General features: G+C 35.3%; 1 pseudogene; it reads left to right on the top strand.

Annotated features, from left to right (window-relative positions):
- Positions 1–898: 898 nt before the first annotated feature.
- Positions 899–1,174, top strand: LOC131894746 (large ribosomal subunit protein eL37-like; annotated as a pseudogene).
- The last annotated feature ends 7,413 nt before the right edge of the window (positions 1,175–8,587 follow it).

Here is an 8,587-nt window from a genome sequence, read left to right as displayed (position 1 = left end):
ACAGTCACTGGTCGTTAAGATAAAAGAAGTCCTAGATACCACAAACTGAGATTTAGAAGTCTAAATGACAGCTATTAAATTTATGTTGCAGACTTTGTATGGACCTTTGGAGCAATTACAGGCTTTTTTCTGTTTCTATACATTAATATGAAAGCATAGCTTTTAGGGGTTAGCAGAATCTTAAGGCAAATCAGTGTGTATAAAATCAGGTTTTTGTTGTTGTTGTTGTTTTTTTAGCTTTGCAACCTTCCGTGGTGGCTGCCTTCCTGTGGCACCAACCAACTCCAGTTACTGTGTTCATCAAGAGATAAAGCAATTCTGTATGAAACAAGAAAAATCACATTTATGTGGAAAGTAAAAAGGTTACAAGGAAACACTTGAACTTGTTCCTTTATCTTCCCCGAAAAAATAAATAAAAAGAAATGGGCACTTACATTCAGATGTTATTTAATGCACAGTGTACAGCATCTTAAGATATTTTCTTATGTAGTTAATGTACTAATAAAGACATAGGTGTTAAAATCCACTGTTTTACTTGATTTTAGAACTTATAGAATAGACATTACATAGTAAAATGAATTGAACAATGTTTCAACTTGAGGCACATGCACTTAAAAGTAGTGATACAGATGTGCTTAATTTAAAACTTTTGGTTTTTTTAATTTGATTTTTTAAATTTTTATACTGAAAGATATGCTTCACACCAAAAAAATGAATGTCACAAATTTATTAACTTTTTGATCCTAAAAGAAAACTGATACAAGAAGAAAACCACAACTATCAAATAAGATAAAATGTATTTGGTATCGTCTATGATAGAGAATTTCGAATTTTCAAGAACACAAGCAATACTCAGTTAAAAAATCAGCCGCTCTTTGGCGTCCGTGGCAGAAGCAAAATGACGAAAGGAACATCATCCTTTGGAAAGCATCGCAATAAGATGCACACCTTGTGCCGCCTCTGTGGCTCTAAGGCCTACCACCTTCAGAAGTCGACCTGTGGCAAATGTGGCTACCCGGCCAAGTGCAAGAGAAAGTATAATTGGAGTGTCAAGGCTAAGAGATGAAACACTACTTGGACTGGGCAGATGGGGCACCTGAATATTGTCTATTGAAGATTCAGACATGGATTCCGGGAATGGAGAGCAGCCGTTGCAGCATCCAGTTCATCTTGAGGAATTTCAGTCAGTCATAAAATAAATGTTCTGTTTTCAAAAAAATAAATAAAAATAATAATAATAAAGTAAAAATCAGCCAAAGACTCTTTTTCCAAAACGAATGCATTAATAGTCAATAAGCAAAAAAAAGTCTTTAACATTACTAATCATTAAGAGAATTTCTCACAAGATCAAATTGAGATAACACTCCACTTCCATGAAAATATCTAAAAGCAAATAAAAATGAGCATGTGACAATTGTTGATCACCATATGTGGAAACTGAAATTCTTATTCACTGTTGGTGAAAATGTAAACTGGTAAGAGTTGTTATGGGAAAGAGTATGTTGTTTCCTCATTAAAATATTCAAGAGAGAAATTTAATAGATAATTCTATAGTATACTCATTCTGACACTATCCATAGATGCCAACAGAATGGAACAATTCAGATTCCCACAAGTGGAAATATGAACAAGAAAAATTGAGTATTTACAAACAAAGAAATTTGGTTCAGCCTTTTATAAAAACACCTTCTTGCCCTGCGGTGGTGGCGCACGCCTTTAATCCCAGCACTAGGGAGGCAGAGGCAGGCAGATCTCTGAGTTCGAGGCTAGCCTGGTCTACAAAGCGAGTTCCAGGAAAGGCACAAAGCTACACAGATAAATTCTGTCTCAAAAAACCAAAAAAACCAAAAACAAAAAACAAAAACCACCTTCTTACCATATACTGTAACATCATTGATCCTGGACAACATCATGCTAAGTGAAATAATCCTGACATAAAATAGCAAATACATTACAATTGCATGTCTATGGGTTGCCAAGGACATTGAATAGTGGTCGCTATGAGCTTGTGAATGAGAGCCATGGAATATCATTCATAAATGAATAGAAAACTTTAGTATGCAAAGATGAGACATGTCTAGAGACATAAGGAGATAATAATTGCACAACAATATGAATATTGTGCTCCATATTGTACCTTTGTGTTTTGTTTGTGTTAATAAACTACAAAAAAAAGGTGAAAATAAAATCTATTTTCTATATGTTTTATCACAGTTTTAAAATCATTTAACTCAACTATATTTTAACTGGTCCACTTTAATTAATAACAAGAACTCATACCTATTCATGTATGTTCTGGTCTCAGGTACCTGGCCCCTTTATTTGTTTTCTCTGTGGGTTTTTGTGTACCAGGTGTTTGCATCACCATCAACAGCTTACATTTAAATTTAGTTCCAGGTGGCATAATTCTCAAGGTGTGGGCTTTTGTAGCTGAAAGAAAAGTCCTCCTATGTGGATTTAGTGCCTACTTATTAGATACACGTTAGAGCTCCTACTTTGTGGGGACGTAGTTAGAAGATGCTGTCCACAGGAAATGGCCTTAATCAGACATCTCATCTACTTCCATTTTGGTCTTGAACTTTCATGCCTATTGAATTATAAGAAATGAACATTTCTTACATAAATTATGGTATTTTTACTATAGCAACAAGGGTATATTATGATATAATACAAAATATCATTGCACATCTCCTTCCTTCCCTTCATTATTCACAAACTTTGTATGTTCTGTGTCCTTGTACTAGGCCAAGAAAATAACTTAGCTATTAACTGAAAACTATATGGCTGTGTGAAATAAGAATCAGGTTGATATTCTTACATTTAGTTGGCTTGGTTTCTCTCATATGTCTCTCACAGATCTCAATACTTTAGCCTTACAATTGGTTTAGTAGGAATAAATATCAAAAGCAATATTTGAAAGGTTATCTCAAAAGTGTGGGTTGATTTTGCCTTTTGAAATGATATCGTACAGCTCCTGATATAGTTAACCTTAGTGTATCTGAACCCTGTGATCAACAAAAGGGAACATTTGAAATTGGCTTCGTTTATTGCTAAATAAAATATAACCAAATATAAGGAAGAAATGATGCTTAGAAAATATTTCCAAATGATAAATCATTTAAATTATATTTGACATCTTCTACATCAAAAAGAAGCAAGTTGAAATTAAATTGTTTTTAAAAGTAAATACAGGCTGGAGAGATGGCTCAGAGGTTAAGAGCACTGGCTGTTCTTCCAGAGGTCCTGAGTTCAATTCCCAGCAACCACAACCACCTGTAATGAGATCTGGTGCCCTCTTCTGGCCTGCAGTCATACATGTTGTATACATAATAAATAAATCTTTTAAAAAAAAGTAAATACATCCATCTTCTTATATGTTAATACTAACGAATTTACTTTTAAAGTATATTGGAAAATGCAAGCTTTTTAAGGCATCAGAAATAAAATATCCCTGACCTTCCAAGGTTTAAAATGAGCCTATCTCAAAATAGTTAAGACAGTAGTTTTTAATCCATTTCTACTGTGAATTTTTTCCCAGCGACACTAAATAGGATTTTTCAAACACCAAGGCCGAACGTCAAGTAGTCATTGAAAGCACGCCACCCCTCTTCCTGAGATGGCATTTCCACTGAACATTGAGAATATGGGAAATGCACTTCTTTGTATTTTAGCATTATAAAAAAAAAAATCCTTGTGTTTTTCATTGAGCCTCATCAAAATTTCTGGACTTAACAAGAATCCCTGACTCAACTCAGCTAGGTACACATGAACATGCAGAGACCACAGACACAGGACCTACGTGGGTCTACACCAGGTCCCCTGCATATACACCACAGCTCTCCGTTTAGTACTTTACATGGAAACCCTGAATGTTTGAATGAATGGGTCTCTGACTCTTGTGCCTGCTCTTGGGATCTTTTCCTTTTGTTGTGTTACCTTGCCCAACTTAAATACGATGGTTTCTGCTTTATTTTCCTATATTTTATTTTGTCGTGTTTGTGTGTGAGCCCTTAGAAGCTTGTTATTTTCTAAGGAGAGACTGAAAGGGAGTAGATCAATAGTCGAGAGGGTTCCTGAACTGCCCTACTCTGGTGATCAGATGGCTGAATTCCCTAACTATCATCATAGACCCCTCATCCACTGACTGAAGAAGGCAGATGCACAGATCCACGGCTGGGTGCCAGGCAGAGTTCCAGGAGTCCAAATGATGAGAGAGAGAAGGGATTCTATAAGCAAGAGACATGGAGATCATGATGGCAAAATGTAGAGAACACCAGCCAAACCAGTGGAAATGCATGAACTGTGAACCAATAGCTGAGGAGCCCCCATGGTACTAGACTAGGCTCTCTGGATAAGAAAAACAGTTGTTGTTTATCTTAGACTGTTTAGGGGGCCCCCAGGCAGTGTGATCAGGACCCATCTCTGGTGCGTAAGCTGGCTTTTTGGTGCCTAGCGCCTATGGTAGGACACTTTCCTCAGCCTGGATGCAGGGAGGATGGGCCTGGACCTGCCTCAACTGAATGTACCAGGCTCTGCTGACTCTGCATGGGAGATCTTGCCTTGGAGGAGGTGGGAGGGTTGGGGGGGGACTGGGGAGGGACTGGAGGAGAGGGGATCTGTGGTTGGTATGTAAAATGAATAGAAAAATCTTTTAATAACAAAAAAATGAAAAAAAAACTTGGTTGAAAGATTTTTATAGAAACAAAACAAAAAGAAAGAAAGAAAGGAAGTAGACCTGGAGAAGAGGTGGTTTGGCGATGAACTGGTAGGAGTAAGCTAAGAAGGAGGGGTAAACTATAATCAGGATATATTGCATGAGAGAACAATCTATTTCAAATAAAATGGGAAACAAAGGTTAAAAAAATTGGATTTAAAAGGTACATTTCATTCCTATCTATTTTCTCTCTTTCTACATACTCAATCTATCACTTTCATAGACCCTTCTGAAATTAAAAGTGCTATCTGAATTAGTCTCATATCACAAACATTATATAATGAAAAATTAAGTATATAAACGTCATGTATGCTATTTACTGACTATGACTTAAATTACTTTTCCTCTCTAATGCAAACATTCTGTATAACAGTAAATTTTACCTGTCATTATCAACTTTAAACTAAGTAGTCATTGATTAATTTTGAATGTTGATGAATTTTTTTCTTTTAAAAACATTTAAATTCTAAACCAAAACAGTTGTAAATTAATGATGAATAAAGCCTTATTGCTCTAGGATGCCAACATGCTGTGAATTTTTAATTTTTATGATTTCTAATTATCAAAACATATGCAGAGAATAAATTTAAGGTTTATAATAAAGCAATATCTGTTGTTTTTATAGAAATGACAAAATAAGTTAAAAACATCAGGGCTTTTTATAGTAATGATAAAAACTATAATTTTATTAAAAATACTGTTGTATTTTATTAATCATATCATAATATAATTGGTTAATATCCACTATTGCTTCCATGGCCCTTACAAATTGTGTTCATTCGTGTTTCCCACAGAACTATTCACTTTGAGGCAACTACTGTATGTTCAGGCACTCCACTACAGCTGAACAAAGTATTGAAAATCCTCCCCATGGGATTTAAATACTAATGCTATAGAAAATGTATCCCATATGTGTCTCAGATGCATGCAGTTACAAGTTGTTATGTACTCTGTTGGAAAAATATAGTCATGAGAATAAGGATGATTCAAAATCAAACAAGGAGGTGATTGCCATCAAACCATGTGACTGTGCAGAGACTGAAGACAATAAAGAGGGACTCTAGCTGGAGAGATGAAGAAAGGGAGTGTAATCTAAATAGATGGATTAGCATTTATAATGGTTCAAGGGGAATAAATTATAATACAGAATCAAATGAGCTCAGCTTGTGAAATAGGACGGAAGGGAGAAACTGTTGAGTGTAAACTCTATAGACACCATGAAGACTTTGGAGGATTTCATTCCAGAGCTCGTGTCCACAATATTGAGAAAAGCCACATTTGGTGTAAGGATTTCTGTTTTCCCACACACAGAGACCTCTCTGGAAACTTTCTTGGATATCTCTAAACTTGATCTTCTTAACAGCAAAAAGACTGCCATTCTTTTGGGCTCCCTTGAAATATAATTGAAAAACTTATTGAAAATCTCTCTGGACTGTGCCCCAAAGTCATTCAAGACTTAATAAAACTGAAGGAAGAGTAAAAAAAAAAAGAAACTGGTGGTGGTGGTTAGTACAGCACGAGGAGACTGTTCACAGCTCTAGGTGAAATGTGAACAAGAGTGGAGGATAGATAGTCTTTGCTTCATAATCTGTCACAAAGGATACATTGTAATAGGGAAGTTTGCAAAAAACTTTAAAAAAAGTTTAAAAATGGCTGAAGAAAATGAGGAGATAAAACATGCTAAATATTAAGGTTGTATTTGTAAGTAATTTGCATATTCATTTTCTAACATACAAAAGGTCACCCTTAGCCCCAAAATACAGTAATTGCTGTGTCTAGCATAGTAGTCAGCATATTTCTTTTTATATTTGACCTCTAGTTTCCACATGTATAAACTAGATAATTACACATACAGCAAGTAAGGCTAGATGTTGACAATGTGTATGTACACCTACATGCAAATAAATAGGTCACTGTTTAAGAACTAGTGATTCGAGGTAAGTGGTGATGCATTTAGTATTTTTTTTAAATGGTTAAATTTTTGAAGTAAATGAAATTATAACTCATGGCATCTCGTACTTAAAATTTAAGACGGTAGAATTTCTTGACTTGGAAAGGAGGATTGCCTGCTTTCCCTGTTGTCTGTCTGACTTAGTTTTGACAACATAGACACAACAGTACAAATCTGTAGACAAATGCCCTAAACTCGATATATCATGTAGAATGCTAAGAATCAGCATTCTGAGCATGTTGATGTTCTCAGCATATATGATGCATCCATCTACATTTCTGTCTCTCCATGCTAGATGCTTCTTAACAAGACTTCCTTCTCTCTTATTATTTTTCCATTTCTTGATGGATATGCCAAGATGGATTTTTGGCAAGAAAATAGGAACTGAATATTATTAAATAAGCTTAATCTGGTTGGTGAAGTTGTGCGACTATATACTCTTTTTTAAGAGTAAATTTTGGAGTTTCTCAATATTCCTCTCAATACATTAGGCTAGTCTTTAATATCTCAAACAATAAAATGCTGTATTCTTTACATATTGGTAGTAGTTCACACACTGCATATTTTAAAAATATACTTGAATCAGACTGTGTGTACAGTCATAAACATAATCATTGATGGCGTCCAGGGGTAGATTTTTTGAATAAATTTTCCATATGTAGCCCATACTATTCCAGACCTTGTGATCCTTGGATGACCTTAGTCCTGAGATTACAGGTATGCACCACCATGGTCAGTGCTAATATTCATGGTTGCCATTCAATCACTTTTCAAGATAACAAAATAATAACTTTCAAAATTCTTTTCCAATTAACATAATTTTCAGTGACAAATATGTGTTCGAGGTTATTATAGCAACATTATGTGCAATTCAGCTCCCAATAAACATCTGTCTTTTGGGATATTGCTGAGTAGAAGCACACTGAGGGCAAATGTGATGAAAGAATAAAATTCACATGGGGAAAAAAAGAAAACTATTACAGCTGCAGTCCAGGAGATGTGGGTATGAGTCCAGGATAAACACAGGAGAGGAGCCACTGACCTCCAACTCTTCCCATCTATCCATCCATCTTTCTATCTATCTTATCTATCTATCTATCTATCTATCTATCTATCTATCTATCTATCTATCTACCCATCCATCTATAGTATCTAATTTTTATATATCTATCTATATAATATATATGAATACTTTTAGATATAGATTCATATAAACCTGTATCTAAAATTCTAACCCCATAGTCAGTTAGCCATCTAACATGTTAAGAGTCTGGTTATCTTTTGATCACATAGCAAACGTATGCTGTTCCAATTTGGGGGACTTAAAATTGTATATGGCCCATGCTAATTTCGAGTAAAGATATCACTATGTTATGGAAGACATGGTCTCAGAGAATGACAATCATTTGTGTTCATCACTCAGGAGCAGTGAGGCATTGCAACTGTTCTTCCTTGATGATATCTGTGTGATACCATTTAGTAGAAAGATACTAACTATCTGTGGCCCCCTTTCCCAGACAGCTGGTGCTTCCTAAGTGAGGAAGGACCTGGGAGTGCAGACAGAGTCACTCTACTTTGCAAATGACAACTGGCTTTAGGGAAGAGAGCAAATGTAGTATGCAGAAAGGATGAGCATTCTTTTCCTTCTCTCACATCAGTCTCCACCTGTTCCTTAGCTGACCTCTGGGGGGCTTACTTGGAATGTCAATGAGACTGCAAAGTAGAAGAAAAACCTAGGTCCTTAAGGGGTATTTGTACATTAATAGGGAAATTCTAAGCAAATATTGAAAACAACCAATGAATAAATATCTAACCAGAAATTATCAGAAAGTTGGGAGAAATAACTGGGCATAATATAAAACAAATACACACGTAGGTTAGAATATATATATATTATAAAAAAAATCATTGTAGGGAATCTA

This window comes from Peromyscus eremicus, chromosome 17 (genome assembly GCF_949786415.1).
Source record: "Peromyscus eremicus chromosome 17, PerEre_H2_v1, whole genome shotgun sequence".
NCBI classification, from domain to species: Eukaryota; Metazoa; Chordata; class Mammalia; order Rodentia; family Cricetidae; genus Peromyscus; species Peromyscus eremicus.
This window is presented reverse-complemented; position numbering and strand designations above follow the sequence as displayed.